The sequence below is a fragment of the Zea mays genome, chromosome 1 (genome assembly GCF_902167145.1).
Source record: "Zea mays cultivar B73 chromosome 1, Zm-B73-REFERENCE-NAM-5.0, whole genome shotgun sequence".
NCBI classification, from domain to species: Eukaryota; Viridiplantae; Streptophyta; class Magnoliopsida; order Poales; family Poaceae; genus Zea; species Zea mays.
In genome coordinates, this window is record NC_050096.1 from 49,260,209 (window position 1) to 49,280,729 (window position 20,521).

The 20,521-nt window shown below is 48.4% G+C and overlaps 1 non-coding gene across 1 annotated transcript; it reads left to right on the forward strand.

Moving 5' to 3' along the window:
* The first annotated feature begins 77 nt into the window (after positions 1-77).
* On the forward strand, positions 78-150 carry TRNAK-UUU (transfer RNA lysine (anticodon UUU)). The gene has a single exon. It is a non-coding gene; the product is annotated as a tRNA-Lys (tRNA).
* Positions 151-20,521: the final 20,371 nt, after the last annotated feature.

The following is a 20,521-nucleotide window of genomic DNA, read 5'->3' on the forward strand; positions in this document are numbered from 1 at the left end:
CAGCTGACGCGACGCCGACGTGGCACCGAGCTCGGCGCCAAGATCTATGACGCTGAGCTTGAATGTGTAACCACAAAGCTTGTCTAGCTCAGTTGGTAGAGCGTAAGGTTTTTAACCTTAAGGTTGTGGGTTCGAGCCCTACTGTGAGTGTTCAATATTTTTTGTCTTTGTCACTGATTTGTTTTTTTATTGTCCAGATTTTTTTCGTTGTTGCCGCTGATTTGTCTGTCCAGATTTATTTCTCATCTAGATTTTCTTTTTGCTTTTGAAATCGTCATTATACAAATCTTGGCCCATGCAGCTTGCGAACCAATATATGGTCACATCGCTCTACCTGCAGGCTGTAGACTTGTAGTAAGCGCAGACGCACAGCTATGAGTAAAACTAGAGTTTAGTGAGATCAAACGAATTTAAAATATATAAACTAATTATAGAATGATAAAAGTAATATACACTAACCACAAGCAAAAGATTTTTTTAAAAAAAGAAGCGTGTTTCGAGAACTGAGATGACATTTTCAAGAATACGGACTATGTCGGTGTTTTGGGTCCGACCGCACACCCGGGGGTTGCCCCTCAAGGTGTTTTAGGAGTAGGACGGTGTCGCCGACTGTAGCTAAATGGTTCGTGCCTGATGCACGAGGAACAATGGACAATGTTTACAGGTTCGGGTCGCTTGGAGATGCGTAATACCCTACGTCCTGGTGAGTATGCTTTGCGTATGGGTTACAAGATTGCTCTCTAAAGCGTAGAGAGTTGAAGTGGATGGTTGAATAGTAATGGGGGTTCATCGTTCTGAAGGGGTGCCCCCTAGGCCTTATATATTCGACCGTGAGGCAATACATGTGGATATGCACCTAAAAGATAGTGAACCGTTTTTGTCTATCTTCCTATGATTCTGCCGACTTATCCTCGCCTGGTTACGTCGTACGGGGCTCTAGCGCGGGAAAGTCGGATCTTCTGTTGCGGTCGTTTGCTCAGCGTTGTGGGGCCATCCGGGCTTGCACTAACCCGGCCTTATGTCGATCTGCTTCTCTGGTCGCTCCTCCCCAGGCCCATGAAAGAGTGACCTTACGATTTATTGGGCCCTTGGGCCTTTCGTGAGGTCTTTTATCCTTCCAGTGAACCCGGGGGATATCTGTCCCCCACAAGCCCCCGATCTTCGGGCTGATTTTAAAATAATCAGCCCAAAGATCCTAGGTCTAGCTTGCGGTCTTTGTTTATGATAGGAGATGCTTTCCAAGCAGTCCGGTAAAAATGATTTTTCACCGTCTCCTTCTGCTTAGATCACTCGTAAACTGGAGCCTTGTTTCATGCTTGTGCCTTAGAGGTCGGCATTTCTTATTGTAGGACCCTGGACTTCATTGGGTGCACCGGAGGTGCACCCAATGGGTGTAGCCCCCGAGCTTCGAGTGGATTTTGGAAAATAATCCACTCGAAGGTCTTCATCAAAAATTATCTTTATTTTCCACTTGTACTTTGGTTGAGGATCAATCTTGTCTTCAATCTTGCCTTATGCCTTAGAAGTTGGTGTTGTCTTCTCTTGAAATGGTGATTCATTGGGTGCACCGGAGGTGCACCCAATGGGTGTAGCCCCCGAGCTTCGAGTGGATTTTTGAAGATAATCCACTCGAAGGTCTTCCTTTCGTGTCTTTTTGCTGAGGGTTATCTTTTCTGCCTTAGAAGTCGACATTATGTCATCCACATTATGCTCTAGAGGTCAGCATTATGTCATCAATATTATGCTTCAGAGGTCAGCATTATGTCATCAATATTATGCTTCAGAGGTCAGCATGTATTTTGTCTTTTGCAGCCGAGTTCGTGATCCGCCCATATCTTGCTAGGTGGTGCAATTTATTTGCTCTGCGACTGATTGGACATTTGATGGACGTTCCCTGGCTAGTCTTCACGTCGCTTCTGTCGGTCAGATTTTGTACTTCACCGGCTATATTTGGCTTTCCTTTGATCCTTACTGATATCTCATTTTTGTCTTGAGGTATTCATTGCATGCCCTGCACGGTTGTGACAGTTTTGAAAAATATACTGATAATTCCTGGGCGTCCCCCCAATGGGTGTGGGCAAGGGACGGCTTGGTACGCTGAGTGTTTTAGCCGGCTGCTTCTGAGTAGTAATGTGATGTGACAGCGGGCGTAATCATATCATCCGTGTTGTTGACTGGAGTCCCAATGGGTGTTGCGTTGCGTGAAACGGCGTCAGCCGCCTGACGTGTCTTCAGACGGGTTGAAGTGTGTATTGAATGCTTCGCGACTGTTCAGTGACCGTGGTTGGAGGCGAGCGGTTGCCTTCTTCTTCTATAAATAGTGCCTTTGCCTCTCTGGTTTTTTCACATCTCTCGCTGTTCTCCGCTGCTTGCTTTCTTCCTCTCCTTGCATTTCCACCATGGGCAAGAACAACAAACGCAAGCGCGAGCCGACTCCTCCATCAGAGGACTTTGGCGACTCGGAATACTCAGAGGAGGAGTTCTCCTCTGGGTCCGAGGGGTCTCCGGCTCCCGTCTCTCCCCCAGCGTCGTCCGATGACTCGGACGACTCTCAGGGGATTGCCGTGGAGGTCTGGACTTACATCCGGGCCGTCGAGCGCTCCGGGCTCAAGGGCTCGGATGAGTCGGAGTACTCCTCGGACGAGGAGGACTCGCCCGAGGAGGACGACGAAGGTGACGACGACGACGGAGGCGACGGCAGCGACGACGGTGACGACGGCAGCAGGGGCGACAACGGTGGCAGCAGGAGCGGCAACGGCGGCAGCAGGGGCGGCGACGGCGGCAGCAGCAAAGGCAGCAACAGGGCCAGTGGCTAGGTTCCACTAGTCTTTAGATGTTAGTATAGTATAGTTAAATAATGTAGTAGTATTTAGTAGTGTAGAGTAGTATAGTGTAGTGTAGAAGTAGTAGTAGTAGCAGTAGGGAAGTATCAACTCATAATGAGTTGATTTGTAAGTACTGTTACTTCCCTTAAATGAAGAATGACTTCGCCTCCTCCTGTGTCCATTGTTTTGTTTCGTAGCAAGTTGATCTCTTTTTTGTGAAGTTGATTTCTTCAGAATAGAAACTAAGTAACTCGGGCATCATATGGCCGCTTTGGAGGTGATGGCCGAGCTATTGTTGTCGATATTTTACGCATTTGAAATAGAGTCCGAGTGATGACGAAACTATGTCAGCGTCAGAATGATTGATGACCACGTCGGCGCTCTTAGAGCTGACAGCCGAGTGTCTTGTGACATCGCCAGCGTTTTTTAGAGATAGCCGCCGAGCGACGGATGACAACGTCGGCGCTTTAGAGATAGCTGCCGAGCGACTGGGGACATCGTCGGCGCTTTAGAGATAAATGCCGAGCGACTGAGGACATCGTCGGCACTTTAGAGATAAATGTCGAGCGACTGAGGACATCATCGACACTTTAGAGATAAATGTCGAGCGACTGGTGACAACATCGGTGTTTTAGAAATAACAGCCGAGTTAGAACGGGCCGTGTCAGCCATTTTAAGGGTAACAGCCGAGTGATGATGTGGCACACCGGGGTTTTTGAAGTAACCGCCGAGTGACGACGTGGCACGCTGGTGTTTTGGGAGCAACTGCCGGGTGCTGACTGGGCGCTTTTGGAAACGGTATCTGACTCGGGAATATCCCATAAGTATTGCGCTTTCAGCCGCCTCTGCTTTCCGTGCCCTAGTTCTTGCTTTCCTGCCTTCAGATTCTCTCTGCAATTCGTCTCCCACTCTGTTCGCCGGTAGAATTGAGATGGCGCCCAAGCGGAAAGCCTTGAGTTCATCCGCCGTGGTGATTCCCCCAATCGACCCCAACAGCCAGTTGCCTTTCGCAGGTAACCATATGTCTGTTGTCTCCGAGCCTGACCTTCTCCACCTTGTGTCCATCGGGGTCCTTCCCTCGAGGGAGCTTTGTTCTTGGCGGATTTGCCACGGGGTCACTGTTCTGACAGAGGATACCGACGAGTCCGTGATTTATGTCCCTTTTCTTCTCCGCGGTCTCGGTCTCCCCATTTCTCCCTTTTTCAGCGGCCTCCTTGATTTCTACCGTCTTAACTTGACCCACCTGAATCCCAATTCCATTCTACAAATTTCCATTTCCATTCATTTATGCGAAGCTTTTCTCGGCGTGCTGCCACATTTTAGTTTGTGGAAATATTTGTATCACTGTCGCCCTGGGATGGCCGGGGGGCAGCATCAGCTGGTTGGGGGTGCTAGTTTAGAGATGTGCCGTGGGAGGAAGACTGAATATCTTGAAATCCCTCTCAAAGACAGTATCAAGGGATGGCGCTTGGAGTGGTTTATTGTTGAGAATCATGGAAATTCTCTCCCCCTAGGTCGGGAAGATAGCCGAATGTTCGCACTCCAAGTTGGACCGAATCCCCCACTGATCAGGAGGTGACTGAGGCAGGGGCTCTGCTAGCTGAAGTTGGACTGCTGAAGGAGAGGGGTCTGACTGCAGAGGCTGTGGTTGCTGATTTTGTTTTCAAGAACATTCAGCCGTTCAAGGACAGGGCTTACCCGGCTTATCTGTATCGAGGCCTTGCTGACTCAACTCGGGTTACCAACAAAAGAATTCCCTCTGTAGACTTGGTGAACCGACTTGAGATGATCCTTAGAGGCAAGGTATCAAACATTGGTGCCCCAGTGGCATACTCGGCCTGGAACCTGCCTCCTTCCAAAGCTTTCACTCATTTTGTTTCGAATCCACCTGTTGTTGATGGCAGTTTGGGCCTTAGAGTGCGACCCTCTGCTGAAGAAGTTAACACCTTGGTTGCCTCGCTCGGGGAAATTCCTGATGATGAACGGCAAGTTCACTTTGAGGTACCTTTGGATCCTAGTGACGCAGAAATAAGTGCTATGCTTGATTTGCTGGCTGAGGACTCTTCTGATGCTGCTCCTGCTGGGACGTTGGTGGTGGCGCCTCCCCCAGAAACTGATACAACCTTGGATGTTCAGAGGCCTGTCAGCGTTCACCCAAGACGCCCTTCCCGAGCCAATTCACTTGATCCTCCTGCTGACGAGCAGAAAAGGAAAAAGAGACGTCTCCGGCGAGTATCTAGTTTGGATCGGGATGTTGGTCCTTCGGTTCCTGCTGCTGAAGAAGTGCCTGTTCCTGAATTTACTGACGCTGAACTCAATGGGGGTGCTCCACCTGCTGCTGATCCCAATGGGAATGCTCCTTCTGCTGCTGACCCCAATGGGGGTGCTCCTTCTGCCGCTGACCCCAATGGGTGTGTTGTCTGTGTTGCTGATGAAAACGACGGGGAGGAAGAAGATGAGGTCCCTTTGACTTGGAAGAACAGTCGGCAGTATGTCGCCAGTGGTGAAAGTAGTGGAGTTCCTTCTCCTGCTTTGTCTGCCCTCATCGGTCTACAAGAATTGTCCCTAGCGAACTTTGATCGGACTCTTGAAGATATGGTCCCAGAGGATCTGTTATCGGAGCCAACGGATGATGGTGTGATGGAGGTTTGTACTGATGTGCTCGACGCTGGGTTGGGGTCATCCCGCGCCTCATCGACCTTAGAGCGCGGTCTTGAGGGTCAGGAGACTGACTTGGATTGTCTTGCTCCCATGGAAGTAATTGAGGGACACTCAGCCTTAGAGGCGGCTACTGCAGAGAACTTGGTCCTCAAGGATGGTGTTGACACTTGCCCAGCCCCCGAGGATGTTGCCGGGGATGACTCGGCTCGGGTGGGAAACGCAAGCCACTGCCTAGCCCCCGAGGGTACTGCCGGAGATGATCCGGCTCAAGTGGGTAGCGCAAACTATAGCCCAGCCCCCGAGGGTGTCCGAGCGGGGTCTCCCTCTTGTACTTCCCTGGATGTTCACGCAGGATCTTCTCTGTGCTCCGGTTGCATGGTGGTAGCCCAAGCGTTGGGCCAGGGAGTCGCTTTAGAGGCTAGCGTTCCCGCTGACCAAGTTTTGGGCTCTGTTGATGGTACCGAATTGGTCCCTGCTGGTTCATTGCAAGATGCTTCGGGTGGCGACCTTACGCCAGGTCGTCAATTGATTTCTCACGATTTGGGAGTCCCTTCGTTCTTCTCCAATCTCCAGGTACTGTGGTATATTCTGGCCTGACTTTTACACCATACGAACTGCTGCCAACACGCTCATATGTTCTCCATATCAGGCATTGGTGGACGGAATGGCTAGTCAGCTGAGGTTGCAAGGTGCTTCTGTTCCAGAAGGAGCTTCATCTCTGGCACGTTGGAATCCGGTGTTGCTCCAACATCGCGTCTCTGATTTGGAGGCGATGAATGCCGGTTAGTACTCTTTTGCTTCTTATTGTCTATCTTATTGAACTGCTTTGCATTTTGACTCTTTTTGCTTGATTGTCTCTTACTAGATATGGCTCGGCAGATTTCCGTCCTTGAAGAAAAACATTCTCGAGGTCAGGCTTAACTGGTCCAGCGGTGTTCTGATTTTGAGGAAAAGTATTCTCTAAGCCAGACTGAGCTGGCCCAGGTCTCTGCTGCTCTGAATGATGCTAAGACACTGAACTCTACTCTTCGCGCTCAGCTTGATTCTGAAAAGGTGACTTATGAAACTGTGCCTTGTATTGCTGTGTTTTTATTGCTTGCATGATGTTTGAAGGAGTTGATTCTTGTTTGCAGGAAGAAAAAAGTGCCCTTGTTGCTTCTCGCGACAATCTTGACAGACTGTATCGTGATTCCAGCAACTCGTTGACCATCCTAGAGAGGAGTCATCGCTTCACCATGGAGGAGTTAGACAATCATCGCTGTAAGCTGCAGGAATCCACAGATGAAGTGATCCGTCTCCGGCAGTTGATATCAGCTAAGGATGCTGCTATCAAAGAACTCCGTGCTTCCAAGAAATCCATCGCCCAAGAGCTAGAGACTGCTCAACTGGCTGTCAAAGTTGCTAAAGAAACTTCCATTACTCTGAGGGCCCAGCGCGATAGAGCCATGGATAAAGTCATTCGCGCGGGGCGAATCTTGATGAGGAGACCCGGCGTGGTTGTTCCTGAAGACATAAGGGCTGACGTGAATGCTGCACCTGATTCCTCAAGTCGCCCTTCTTCGTCGGTTGCTCCTGAGAAAGATATTGTGAAATAGAGAAATATTTTGCGTGCTTTGAGCGTGCGGTTAGCATGATCGAATATTTGTTGGAGGACACCAGTTCAGTATTTGGATGATATTGTTACTCTCCTATTGTTTTGGAATTCGACAGTACGTAAATTTGCAGTAGTAAAATGCTGTGTGATGGTTTTGAAACTTGTTTATGGGATATAGAAGTCACCCCTATATGAGTATTCGTAAGCACGTGAAATCGTCTTAAGTCGTCGCTGACTTGAATCGACCGCTTTTGTTAGTAGGGCATAGTGGTCACCCCGAGTTAAGTAAGCGTGAGCATGTTGCACCGTCTCAAGTTGCTGCTGACTTGAGCCGATTGCTCTGTTAGCAGGGCATAGTGGTCACCCCGAGTTAAGTAAGCGCGAGCATGTTGCACCGCCTTAAGTCATTGCCGACTTAAGTCGATTGCTCCGTTAACAGGGCATAGTGGTCACCCCGAGTTAAGTAAGCGTGAGCATGTTGCACCGCCTTAAGTCGTTGCCGACTTAAGTCGATTGCTCCGTTATTAGGGCATAGTGGTCACCCCGAGTTAAGTAAGCGTGAGCATGTTGCACCGTCTCAAGTTGCTGCTAACTTGAGCCGATTGCTCTGTTAGCAGGGCATAGTGGTCACCCCGAGTTAAGTAAGCGCGAGCATGTTGCACCGCCTTAAGTCGTTGCCGACTTAAGTCGATTGCTCCGTTAGCAGGGCATAGTGGTCACCCCGAGTTAAGTAAGCGCGAGCATGTTGCACCGCCTTAAGTCGTTGCCGACTTAAGTCGATTGCTCCGTTAACAGGGCATAGTGGTCACCCCGAGTTAAGTAAGCGCGAGCATGTTGCACCGCCTTAAGTCGTTGCCGACTTAAGTTGATTGCTCCGTTAGCAGGGCATAGTGGTCACCCCGAGTTAAGTAAGCGCGAGCATGTTGCACCGCCTTAAGTCGTTGCCGACTTAAGTCGATTGCTCCGTTAACAGGGCATAGTGGTCACCCCGAGTTAAGTAAGCGCGAGCATGTTGCACCGCCTTAAGTCGTTGCCAACTTAAGTCGATTGCTCCATTAGCAGGGCATAGTGGTCACCCCGAGTTAAGTAAGAATGCAAGTCAATCATGAACAAACTGAGTATCTTTGAAGCCTTTTTTTATTGATGACATATTTCCCGTTTTACAGAGTACATCGTCGTCCCGATAGCTTTTGAAATACAGCTAGGGATAAAACTTCCTGAGGTGTTCTATATTCCAGGAGTTCCCAATTTCTGTGCCGTCTATCTGAGTGAGACGATATGATCCGGCCGAGTGACTTCTGCTACTATGAATGGTCCTTCCCATAAGGGCGATAGCTTGTGCCGTCCCTCCCCCGTTAGAATTTGGCGGAGGATGAGGTCTCCTACTGAGAAGGATCGTAGTCGCACGGCTTTGTCGTGATAGCGTCTCAGAGTCTGCTGGTACCGTGCCGATTGAATTACTGCGTTCAGCCGCTCTTCTTCGAGTACATCGACATCTTCCAGCCTAGTTGCTTCGGCCTCTGCTATGCTTTCAAAGATCAACCTCGGCGCCCCAAACTTGAGATCAGTAGGTAGCACTGCCTCTGAACCATAGACCATGAAGAAAGGAGTGTTTCCATGCAGGGCTCGACTAGGTTGAGTTCTTAGGCTCCAAACGACGTAAGGCAATTCCCTTATCCACTTTCCTGTGAACTTCTCATTTTTATCGAAGACCTTTTTTCTGAGTGCCTCCAATATCATCCCGTTAGCTCGTTCAACCTGCCCGTTGGCTCTCGGGTGTGCTACCGAAGCATACTTGACCTGAATGCTTTTTTGCTTGCAGAAATCGAAGAACTCTGAACTTGTGAAATTGGACCCAAGTCGGTTATGATACTGTTCGGTATTCCAAACCTGAATATTATGTCTTGTATGAATTCCACGACTTTAGCTGAGGTTAAAGAAGCAATGGGTTTGAACTCTATCCATTTAGTGAATTTGTCGACTGCTACCAGTACATGAGTGTATCCTCCTTAAGCTTTCTTGAAAGGTCCAATCATATCTAGCCCCCAGCATGCAAAGGGCCAAGTCACCGGTATGGTCTGCAATTGCTGTGCTGGTAGATGTTGTTGCTTCGACAAGTACTGGCAAGCTTCGCACCTCTGAACTAACTCGGCGGCATCACTTTTCGCTGTTGGCCAATAGAATCCCGACCTGAAGACCTTCCCGACTAGTGTCTTGGACGCTGCGTGTATTCCACATTGTCCAGCATGAACCTCATCCAGAAGTTGCTTCCCAGTAGACGATAGAATGCATTTCATGAAGATGCCTGATGCGCCCCTTCTGTATAGTGTCTCCCCATTGAGTGTGTAGTGAGCCGACTGTCTGGCGATGCGCTCGGCTGCATTTTTATCGTCTGGCTCCTCTTCATTCTTTATATATCTGATGATCGGCCTTCTCCAGTCATCAGAGCTTTACTCTGGTTGATTCACGATATTACACTCTTCTGCCTGATCCATTGAGATGCTTGGTTGTGGTATTTCTTGTACAAAGACTCCGGGTGGGACCTGAGTTCGACTGGATCCTAGCTTGGACAATACATCGACTGCCGTGTTTCGATCTCTTTCTACATGATGAAATTCCAGGCCTTCAAATTTATCTTCTAGTTTCCGTACGACAGTGCAATATTTTCCCATTGAATCATTCGAACAGTCCCATTCCTTGTTTATCTGGCTTATGACTACCAAAGAATCTCCGTATACCATTAGTCTCTTGATGCCTAATGATATGGTGATGTTTAGTCCGTGGGTCAGAGCTTCATACTCGGCTGCATTGTTAGAGGCTGGAAAGAGCAACTGGAGGGCATATTTGAGGTGCTCGCTTCCAGGTGCCATGAAGAGAATTCCCGCGCCTGCTCCCTGTAGCTTCAGCGACCCATCAAAATACATCTGCCATACTTCTGCAGTTTCTGGGTTCTCTGGTACTTGTTGTTCAGTCCATTCTGATACGAAGTCAACCAATGCTTGGGTTTTGATGGCAGTGCGAGGTCGAAATTCGATGTCATGAGATCCCAGTTCACAGGCCCACTTGGCTATTCGGCCAATGGCTTCCTTGTTGTGAAGGATATCCCCTATCGGAAAACCAGTGACTACTATGATTTTGTGGTCATCAAAGTAGTGACGTAGCTTGCGGGCAGTTAGAAGTACTGCGTATAATAGTTTTTGAACTTGGGGATACTTTTTCTTCGAAGGCCCTAGAACTTCACTGATGAAATAAACAGGATGTTGTACTGGGTAGGCATGTCCTTCTTCTGCTCGCTCGACTACCAACGCGGTGCTTACCATGTGAGTCGTGCAAGAGATATACAGCAGCAGACCTTCAGCTGGTTGAGTTGATGTGGCTCGCCGTGGCGGCTTCGGTACCGGTGGGGTTGTCAAGAATTTCTTCAGTGCATCTAGGGCTTCCTGTGCTTCTGAAGTCCACTGAAACTTGTCCACCTTCTTGAGTAGCTTGTAAAACGATAAACCTTTTTCTCCTAGCCTGGATATAAATCTGCTCAGGGCTGCCATACATCCGGTAAGTCGCTGAACCTTCTTTTGTGATCGTGGAGCTTCCATTTTCATGATAGCTTCAATCTTATCCGGATTAGCTTCAATTCCCCGGTGGCTGACAATAAATCCGAGTAGCTTCTCTGCCGGTACCCCAAAGACACATTTTTCGGGATTAAGCTTCCATTGATATCGCCGTAGACTGTTGAAAACCAGCTGTAAGTCTTCGATGAAGTTTTCCGAGTTCTTCGTTTTGATTACTACGTCATCCACGTAGGCTTCCACATGCTTGCCCCAGTGATCGGCTAAGCATGTTTGAATGGCTCTCTGATAAGTCGCTCCAGCGTTTTTGAGGCCAAACGGCATGGAGGTATAGCAGAAAGCACCGAATGGAGTGATGAACGTTGTTTTTTCCTCGTCTTCCTTTTCCAAACTGATCTGATGATACCCGGAATAGCAGTCCAGAAAAGACAGCACAGAACATCCAGCGGTGGAGTCTACCACCTGATCTATCCTAGGGAGCCCGAAGGGATCCTTTGGACAATGTTTGTTGAGATCTGTATAGTCGAGGCACATGCGCCAATCCACTTTATTCTTTTTGAGTACAAGAACAGGGTTGGCTAACCACTCGGGATGTAACACCTCTCTAATAAACCCAGCCGCGGCCAAGCGAGCCAACTCAGCGCGAATGGCCTCTCTTTTGTCGGGCGTGAAGCGACGTAGTTTTTGCCAGATCGGCCTTGCTTGGGGGTAGACCTTCAGTTTGTGCTCGGCCAGTTCTCTCGGGACTCCCGGCATATCCGCAGGTTGCCATGCGAATACGTCTCGGTTGTCTTGCAGAAACCGGACAAACGTGCCTTCCTATTTATCGTCCAGGCTGGAGCTGATGATGGCAGTTTTGTGTTCATCAGCAAACCCCAGGTTGATCCTTTTAGTTTCTTCAGTCGGCCGCATAGAGGTCGCGGCTTGAGCTTCGTTCGCCGGTGTTGTAAGGTCTTCCTCAGTCTTAGAGTTCGCCTGCGCTGAAGAAGTCGCCGACAGTTTGGTGGTGATGGCTGCTTGGATGGCCACTCGGAAACATTCTGCGGCGCCTTGGAAGTCAGCGCGCACAGTTATGATTCCTTGTGGCCCTGGCATCTTCAGTATCATGTACGTGTAATGCGGGATGGTCATGAATTTTGCCAATCCCGGCCTCCCGATGATGGCGTTGTACCCGCAGTCGAAGTTTGCTACTTCGAACCTCAGGAACTCGGTTCTGTAATTCTCCGGAGTTCCGAAGGTGACGGGCATGTAGATGTGGCCCAGCGGGTATTCCCCTTCGGTCGGCACGATGCCGAAGAAAGGAGTGTCCGACTCGCGGAGTTCTTTGAGGTGAACTCCCAAGCCTTGGAGTGTCCGGGGGAAGGTGACGTTGATGCTGCTTCCCCTGTCCACTAACACCTTCTTCACCCTGCTCTCTCGGATCACCGGATCGACGAGGAGCGGGTACTTGCCTGGGTGGTCGAAGTTGAGCCATTGATCTGCCCGAGTGAAGGTAATCGGGTGCTCCGACCACCGGTACGGAGCGGGAGGACCGGTGGTCGCCACCAATATCTGGCGATCGTTGAGCTTTTGTTGTCTTCTATTCTCCTGCGATCCATGTCCGCCGAAGATGACGTTGACCTCCCTGTCAACGCGTGGGAAGGCTCCTCCTTCCCCCTCCTCCTGCTACTAGGGTTGTCGTGGTTCTTCTGGTCCTCCCCGCGGCGGAGGAGGAGGTAGAGGTTGGAAGGGTCGACCATGTCCGATGGAGTGCTTGAAGTCCCTGCAGCTCCGCAGGGTGTGGCGCATGTCCTTGTGGTACGGGCACTAGGCATCGAGGATGTCGTCCAGCGTGCGCTCGCCTCCGCGAGGTCCACCCCGGGCACGAGAGCAGGTGGTCCGGCGGTGTGCACCTCTTCGCGAGGTCTTTTCTCCCAGCGTTTGTCGGGTTGCTGGTTCGCGTCGTGTCGTGGCGCTGCCGGTGCGGGCTTCGCTCCCTCGATGAGGTCTTGAGCTCGCTCGTCGGCGGTGATGTAGAGGTCGGCTTCCCGGAACAGCTGCTCGGAGGTAGTCGGCGCTTTCTGCAGTATGGCTCGGACGAAGGCCGATTTATTGGATCCTCTGTAGAAGTCCTCGATCACGGCCGCCTCCGTGACCTCGGGGATACGATTTCTCATGGTCTGGAACCTTTTGAGGTACGACCGGAGAGTTTCGTCCCCCCGGCGCTTGATGGATTTGATGTCCCATGGTTGCGCTGGTTTGTCGGAGAGGGACTAAAAGTTGGCGGTGAAGCGTCGACTGAAGTCGTTCCAGTCGTCGATGCAGTGTCGAGGTAGATGTCGCAGCCATTGTAGTGCGTCTTGCCCGAGGACAATGGGTAAGTACGTAGTCATCACGTCCTCGGATGCTCCGGCGGCTCGGGCGGCAGTGGTGTAGACGGCCAACCAGCCTCCTGGATCCTGCTTAGGTTCATATTTGTCGACATTGGATACCTTGAAGTTAGGGGGGCCACTGAATGGCCCTAAGGCGTGGAGTAAGGGCTGTCACTCCACACGTGTTCTCCTGTCGTCGGGGATGATGTCTGTCCCGGGGAGGGGAGTAGTCGTTGTGGTTCCTCGACTGACCCCGGGTAGTACCGCCAGTCGAAGCTGTTGCTGACTCGGTTCTGGTTGCCTGACTCCGAGCTGGGATGTCGTGATCCCTGTCGTACTCCTCCCCGCGGCAGATCTCGTTCTCATGCCGTCGTTCACGCGAAGCGTTGATGGAGCTTCGCGCATCCCGGCGACTGTTGATGGCGTGTCGTAGATCGTTCGGCGGGTGAGCGAGCGGTAGAAGATGGTTGGCTGCCTGGGTGAACAGTCGTCGATACCCTTCGGCGTCGGGAGTCCGAGGGAGTCCATCTGCTATCGGAGCTAGTACCCCTCCGACTTCACTCGGCGTGTTCATGGCTCGGGCGAAGTCGAGATTCAGGTTGCGCCCGAAGAGTGGATTTTCCCGGCACTGCCTTGCGTCCTGCTCGGCTTGTTCCTGAGCTCGTCGGCGATCACGTCGGCGGGAATTCCTTCGTTCTCTGAAGACGCGTTCCTCCAGAGTTTCTCCTATCTCCGAGACCTCGTCCCGCGAAACAGGTTGCTCCGGATCCCGTTCTCTAGCCTCATGATGTCGCCGAATGTTTCGGCGCCGGTTTCTCCACCGGCGGGATTCCCGCTGAGGTGGTTCTTCTCCGGGTGCGGTCGGCTCGTCGTCGGAGATGGGGGGCGACTCCACTCTCCCGATGAAGAGGATGTCGGGGTAGAATGGTGCGGCGGTCGTGGCGATCTTCTTCCCATTCTCCTTTGAGGGCGGAGGAACGGAAAGAACGACTCGCTTCCTCCCGGTCTCTTTCTTCCTTGCGATCTGTGTCCATTCTTTCGTCGGGGAAGTAGACAATGGAGTTCTCCGGGTCAGTGGGCTCTCGGCCCCTGGCTTGCCGAGGGCGATCTTTTTTCGGAGCGCTGGAGATCGCGCTTTTTCCTTCCTCACCCTGATATTCTCGGAGCGTGTTGGAGTGGACTTCTTCTTTGGTGGATCGGCGATGCGGTGTAGAGTTCCCTCTTCATCTGCTATGGACGAGATCGTTCCAAAGCAGAATACAGATCCGGGTCGGAGGGTGATCTTGCTGTAGAAGGTGACGACCATTGAGCTAGCTTGGATCGGCGACACACCCCCTACCTTGCGCGCCAGCTGTCGGTGTTTTGGGTCCGACCGCACACCCGGGGTTGCCCCTCAAGATGTTTTAGGAGTAGGACGGTGTCGCCGACTGTAGCTAAATGGTTCGTGCCTGATGCACGAGGAACAATGGACAATATTTACAGGTTCGGGCCGCTTGGAGATGCGTAATACCCTACGTCCTGGTGAGTATGCTTTGCGTATGGGTTACAAGATTGCTCTCTAAAGCGTAGATAGTTGAAGTGGATGGTTGAATAGTAATGGGGGTTCATCGTTCTGAAGGGGTGCCCCCTAGGCCTTATATATTCGACCGTGAGGCAATACATGTGGATATGCACCTAAAAGATAGTGAACCGTTTTTGTCTATCTTCCTATGATTCTGCCGACTTATCCTCGCCTGGTTACGTCGTACGGGGCTCCAGCGCGGGAAAGTCGGATCTTCTGTTGCGGTCGTTTGCTCAGCGTTGTGGGGCCATCCGGGCTTGCACTAACCCGGCCTTATGTCGATCTGCTTCTCTGGTCGCTCCTCCCCAGGCCCATGAAGGAGTGACCTTACGATTTATTGGGCCCTTGGGCCTTTCGTGAGGTCTTTTATCCTTCCAGTGGACCCGGGGGATATCTGTCCCCCACAGACTATATATTGGATGGCGCTATCATATAGAGGAGTAGTATTTCCTTTTATATATACGCAGGAATTTATAAAACATGAAACAATCTTTTTGCTAAAAGAGGTCAAGCCATCAACTAAAGCATATGCCATGTGTTGGGACCATGCTTCGTCGCCGAAGGTCCTGCAGGAAGAAACAGCTTCGGCTGAAGCTGTCTGCACGTGATACCGAAGGTTGCTGTTCATGAAGCTTCGGAATTACAAACCGACTTAAAAGTAGAATGACCTTTTAGTCCATAAGTGTTTGAGTCGTTGTTGTAAACTTTTATGAGGGGCATGATTGTAATTCCTCACAGGCTGTGTCCTGTGCCTATAAATAGTGAATAGTATTCCTTTACTGTTCACGCATTCCTGTATTTTGCAATCGCACTATTCGGGAATTAATCTTTTCCAAGGCTGAGGTATAAATGTATTTAATATTTGAATACATTAAGTTGATATAATATGAAAGTGATGTTGTTCATTTATAATTTATTTGTCTTTGATGCTTCGTATTTCGTATTATTTTATATAATCTACTAGAATTCAATTACGAAGATTCAACCTTCGTAATTATATTATCCTTAACCTTCATCCGAAGTTCATTAAATCCTTAAAGGAATAATGCTTCAGCGGACGAAGAGCATTAACATTTAACATTTTATGTTGCCTTGTTCTTAACTCATAGCATTTGAGAACGAGTCCCCAACATTGGCGCCCACCTCCGGTGAACTCACTTCCACTTTTCTAAGCTGATGGCTTCGTTCAATATTCAAGCTGGAGCTGCTTCGGTTCCGAAGCTGGTACTCCCAATAACAGGCGGTTCATGTTCAGAACCAGCCAACAAGAAACAGAAGAAGGAAGCACAGAGAAGGGTACAACATGTCGGGGTGCAAGGACCCTTCATCAAGTCAAGATGGTCTCACATTCCTATTACCTTCTCCCAAGAGGACCTTCAACTCAAGGATTACCCACACAATGATGCTATGGTTATCTCTTGTGTTATCAAAGGATTTCTGGTCCACAATGTTTTGGTTGATACAGGCAGTGTAGCTGATATCATATTTGCTAAGGCCTTCAGACAGATGCAAGAGCCCGAAGATAAAATTCTTGATGCCACACATCCCCTCTGCGGCTTCGGAGGAAGGCAGATTGTAGCACTCGGCAAAATCTCAATGTCAGTGGCCTTTGGATTCATCAACAACACAAGGACTGAGCAAGTTATGTTTGATATTGTTGACATGGAGTACCCTTACAATGCAATTATTGGTCATGGTACTCTTAATGCCTTCGAAGCAATTCTGCATCCAGCTTATCTTTGCATGAAGATACCTTCGGACCAAGGGCCCATTGCAATTCATGGAAGACAAGAAGCTGCCAGAAGGGCCGAAGGAAATTGGACAGACTCAAAAGCAATCCATAATATAGATGGAATTGAAGCTTGTGAGCAATACAAGTTCAGAAGGGAAAAAGCTGCTTCGGCTGACCAGTCGAAACCCATGCTCTTATGTGAGGATATAGCAGAGCAGAAGGTGCTATTGGGATCTCAATTGTCCGAAGAGCAGGAGAAAACCCTGATAAGATTTTTGTTCAACAACAAAGATGTTTTTGCTTGGTCAGCTAATGATCTTTGCGGAGTTAACAGGGATGTTATTGAGCACTCGCTCAATGTTGATCCATCTTTCAGACCCAGGAAACAGAGGCTTCGGAAGATGTCTGATGACAAGGCCGAAGGTGCTCGGAATGAAGTAAAAAGACTCCTCAGTGCCGGAGTTATTAGAGAGGTAAAATACCCAGAATGGTTGGCTAACACTGTTATGGTAAAGAAGGCCAATGGTAAATGGAGAATGTGCATCGATTTTACTGATCTCAATAAGGCCTGTCCGAAGGATGAGTTTCCATTGCCAAGGATAGATTCTTTAGTCGATGCAGCAGCTTCATCAGAACTTATGAGTTTGCTGGATTGCTATTCAGGCTATCATCAAATCTAGATGAAGAAGGAGGAGGAACCAAAAACCAGTTTCATAACCCCTAGTGGGACATACTGTTACCTTCGGATGCCTGAAGGGCTTAAGAATGCTGGAGGAAGCTTTAGCAGAATGACAGCAAAGGTTCTCCATTCTCAGATAGGCAGGAATGTACTCACTTATGTTGATGACATCATTGTAAAGAGCACGAAGCAGGATAACCACATTGCTGATTTACAGGAGACCTTCGCTAATTTTAGACAGGCTGGTCTAAAGCTGAATCCAGAAAAATGTGTTTTCGGAGTAAAGAAGGGGAAATTTCTTGGTTGCCTAGTTTCAACAAAGGGAATTGAGGCCAACCCAAGTAAAATCGAAGCTATACTTCGAATGGAGCCACCAAGTACAAAAAAGGGGGCTCAAAGATTGACAGGAAGGCTGGCGTCTCTCAATAGATTCATATCCAGATCAGTAGAGAGAAACTTACCATTCTTCGAAGTGCTGAAGTCAGCCGAAGTCTTTCAATGGGGACCAATCCAGTAGAAGGCCTTTGAAGAGCTGAAACAGTATTTGATAGATCTAACAACACTAACCCCACCTACGCCAGGGGCTCCTTTGTTATTATATGTGGCAGCTTCGCACTCAGCGGTAAGTGCAGCACTTGTTCAGGAGAAGCTTGAAGGCCAAGTTAAGAGGCAGGCCCCAATATATTTTGTATCCGAGGTTCTTAGTTTATCAAAGAAAAATTATACAGAGTTGGAGAAGGTACTGTATGCTGTCTTGATGGTCTCCAGGAAGCTTCGACACTATTTTCAAGCTTACAACATAATTGTTCCTTCTTCACAACCTCTGAAGGATATTATGAGAAACCGAGAAGCTACTGGAAGGATTGGAAAATGGGCTGCAGAGCTCAATGAATTTTGTATTGAATATGTTCATAGATCTTCGATTCAGTCCCAGGCGTTAGCAGACTTCATTGCTGACTGGACGCCAGGGGCTCAGGAGGAAGAAACAAATAAAGACACCGAAGCATGGACAGTGTTTTGCGATGGGTCTTGGGGAACCTTCGGAGCGGGAGCGGCTGCTGTGTTGGTTTCACCTTCCAAAGTCAAAACTTGTTACGCGGCAAAACTTGATTTTAGTTGCACAAATAACATCGCCGAGTATGAAGCTCTGCTTTTGGGTCTTCGGAAATTAAAGGCAATGGGAATCAGAAGGGCCATCCTTAAAACTGATTCCCAAGTTATTTCTGGTCATATCGACAAAAGTTACAAAGCAAGAGACCCGAAGCTTGAAAAGTATCTAGATACAGTCCGAAGGATTGAGGCTTCCTTCGAAGGTTTCTCTGTCAAAAATATTCCTCGCGGAGAAAATGAATACGCTGATCTATTGGCTAAGTCAGCAGCCCAGGGGTTGCCTATACCTTCGGAAGTATTTTTTGAAACAATAAAAGCACCTTCGGTCGAGCTTCTTGAAAGAGCAATCCTTAACATATCCCCTGTTTATAGTGAAGATTGGAGAACTGAGATCATCTCTTTCCTTTAGGGTAACTTACTTTCAGACGACGAAGCTTATAACAGGAGAATAGAAGCAAGAGCTCGACCATATGTCATAATAGAAGGGGAGTTATACAAGCGCGGGGTCTGTTCCCCATTACTGAAGTGCTTATCCAGATCCGAAGGTATAGAATTAATGAAGGACATACATGCAGGTCTGTGTGGATCTCACATTGGATCTAGGCCCTTGCTTGGAAAAGTTTTTCGCCAAGGATTTTATTGGCCGAAGGCAGCTTCGGATGCAGCGGATTTAGTTCAAAAGTGCGAAGGTTGTCAGAAATGTGCAAGAGATCAAAAACAACCTTCGTCTTTAACTCAATTAATACAACCCACTTGGCCGTTGCAAAGGTGGGGTCTGGATTTGCTAGGTCCATTACCACCAGCACAGGGGAACTTAAGATATGTGGTGGTGGCAGTGGAATATTTTTCCAAATGGATTGAGGCGAAGCCCTTATCCACAATAACTTCATTTACTATTCAAAAGTTTTTCTGGCAAAACATTGTTTGTCGCTTCGGAGTGCCGAAGGCTATCACTGTGGATAATGGGACATAGTTTGATTCTGAAGCCTTCAGAGAATTTTGTAATCAAATTGGCACGAAGATCCATTTTGCATCAGTCCGACACCCAGAGTCAAATGGACTTGTCAAAAGAGCCAATGGGATCATAATGACAGGAATAATGAAGTCAATCTTCAATCAGCCCAGGGGAAAGTGGCCAGACGAGTTAATTAAAGTGGTGTGGAGTCATAACACAACCATGTCAAGATCAACAGGCTTTACACCCTTTAAATTATTGTTTGGTGACGAAGCAATAACCCCAGAAGAGGCCAAAACAGGATCAATAAGGACAGTAGTAGCTTCGGCAGAGGGCGAAAACGAAGCTGATTGCTCTGTAGAAAAAGATGCTATTGAAGGGATCAGACTTCAAGCCGTGGAAAACATCAATAAATATCAAGCTGAAACAATAAAATGGCGTGATAGAAAGGTCAAGCTGAAGAATATTGAACCAGGACACTTGGTACTTCGAAGAGTAGCTAACCCTGAAACAGTAGGCAAATTACAGCTGAAGTGGGAAGGCCCTTTTTTGGTAATATCTTCGTCAAGACCCGGTTCCTACAGATTGAAGGATATGGACGGCAATGACATTCCTAGATCGTGGAATGCGGATGAGCTTCGGCGATATTATGTTTAGTTCGATGTAATTTTTTATATTCTTTTTTGTGGCACCCTTTTCCTTTCCAAAGGGGGAGAAAGGTTTTTAATGGGGCCACAACGTGTAATTTTTCTTTTTCCTTATTTCAATTCTATAAGAGAGATATCCTCCAAAAATGTAAATGTAAAAGCTGAGAACGCACCTTCGAGTGCAAAGGAAAAAGAAAAGAAAACAGGAAGAAGCTCCTAAGGGAAGCTTACAGCGAAAAATAAACGCTGATTCTGCCGAAAGTAAAAGGCGAAGAAGCTCCTAAGGGAGGCTTACAGCAAAAAATAAACGCTGATTCCGCCGAAAGTAAAAGGCGAAGAAGCTCCTAAGGGAGGCTTACAACGAAAAGTCAACGCTGATACACCGAAAAGTAAACGGTGAAGCCGAAAAGTAAACGGCAAAAAGATTTTTATCATTCTTGAGGGGATGAAGGACCGTACTTATGGTTTTTTGAACATGTGTCCTAATATTCATTTGCACATTACATGCCATCATGTCATTTGCATTCATAAACATCCATTTAGACATATATAGAATCATCATTATGCTACACAAAAAAGACTGGTGCTTCAGAAAATAAGGAAAAGATTCGAAGGAAAAATTTTCTATGCTTCGTTGTGTACGAAAAGAAGGGAAGGTGTTTTTCGCCTTCGGCTCAAAAGAGAAGTTTCGTCCACAGCAAAGCAGATTGAATACGGACAAGGGAAACATGATATATTACAAGGTATGTACAAATTTACATGTTATTCCATATTACAAGAGTTTCTCCAATAATTTTTGCAGGAAAGCACATTATAAGCAACTTTAAGCTTCAGCTAAGG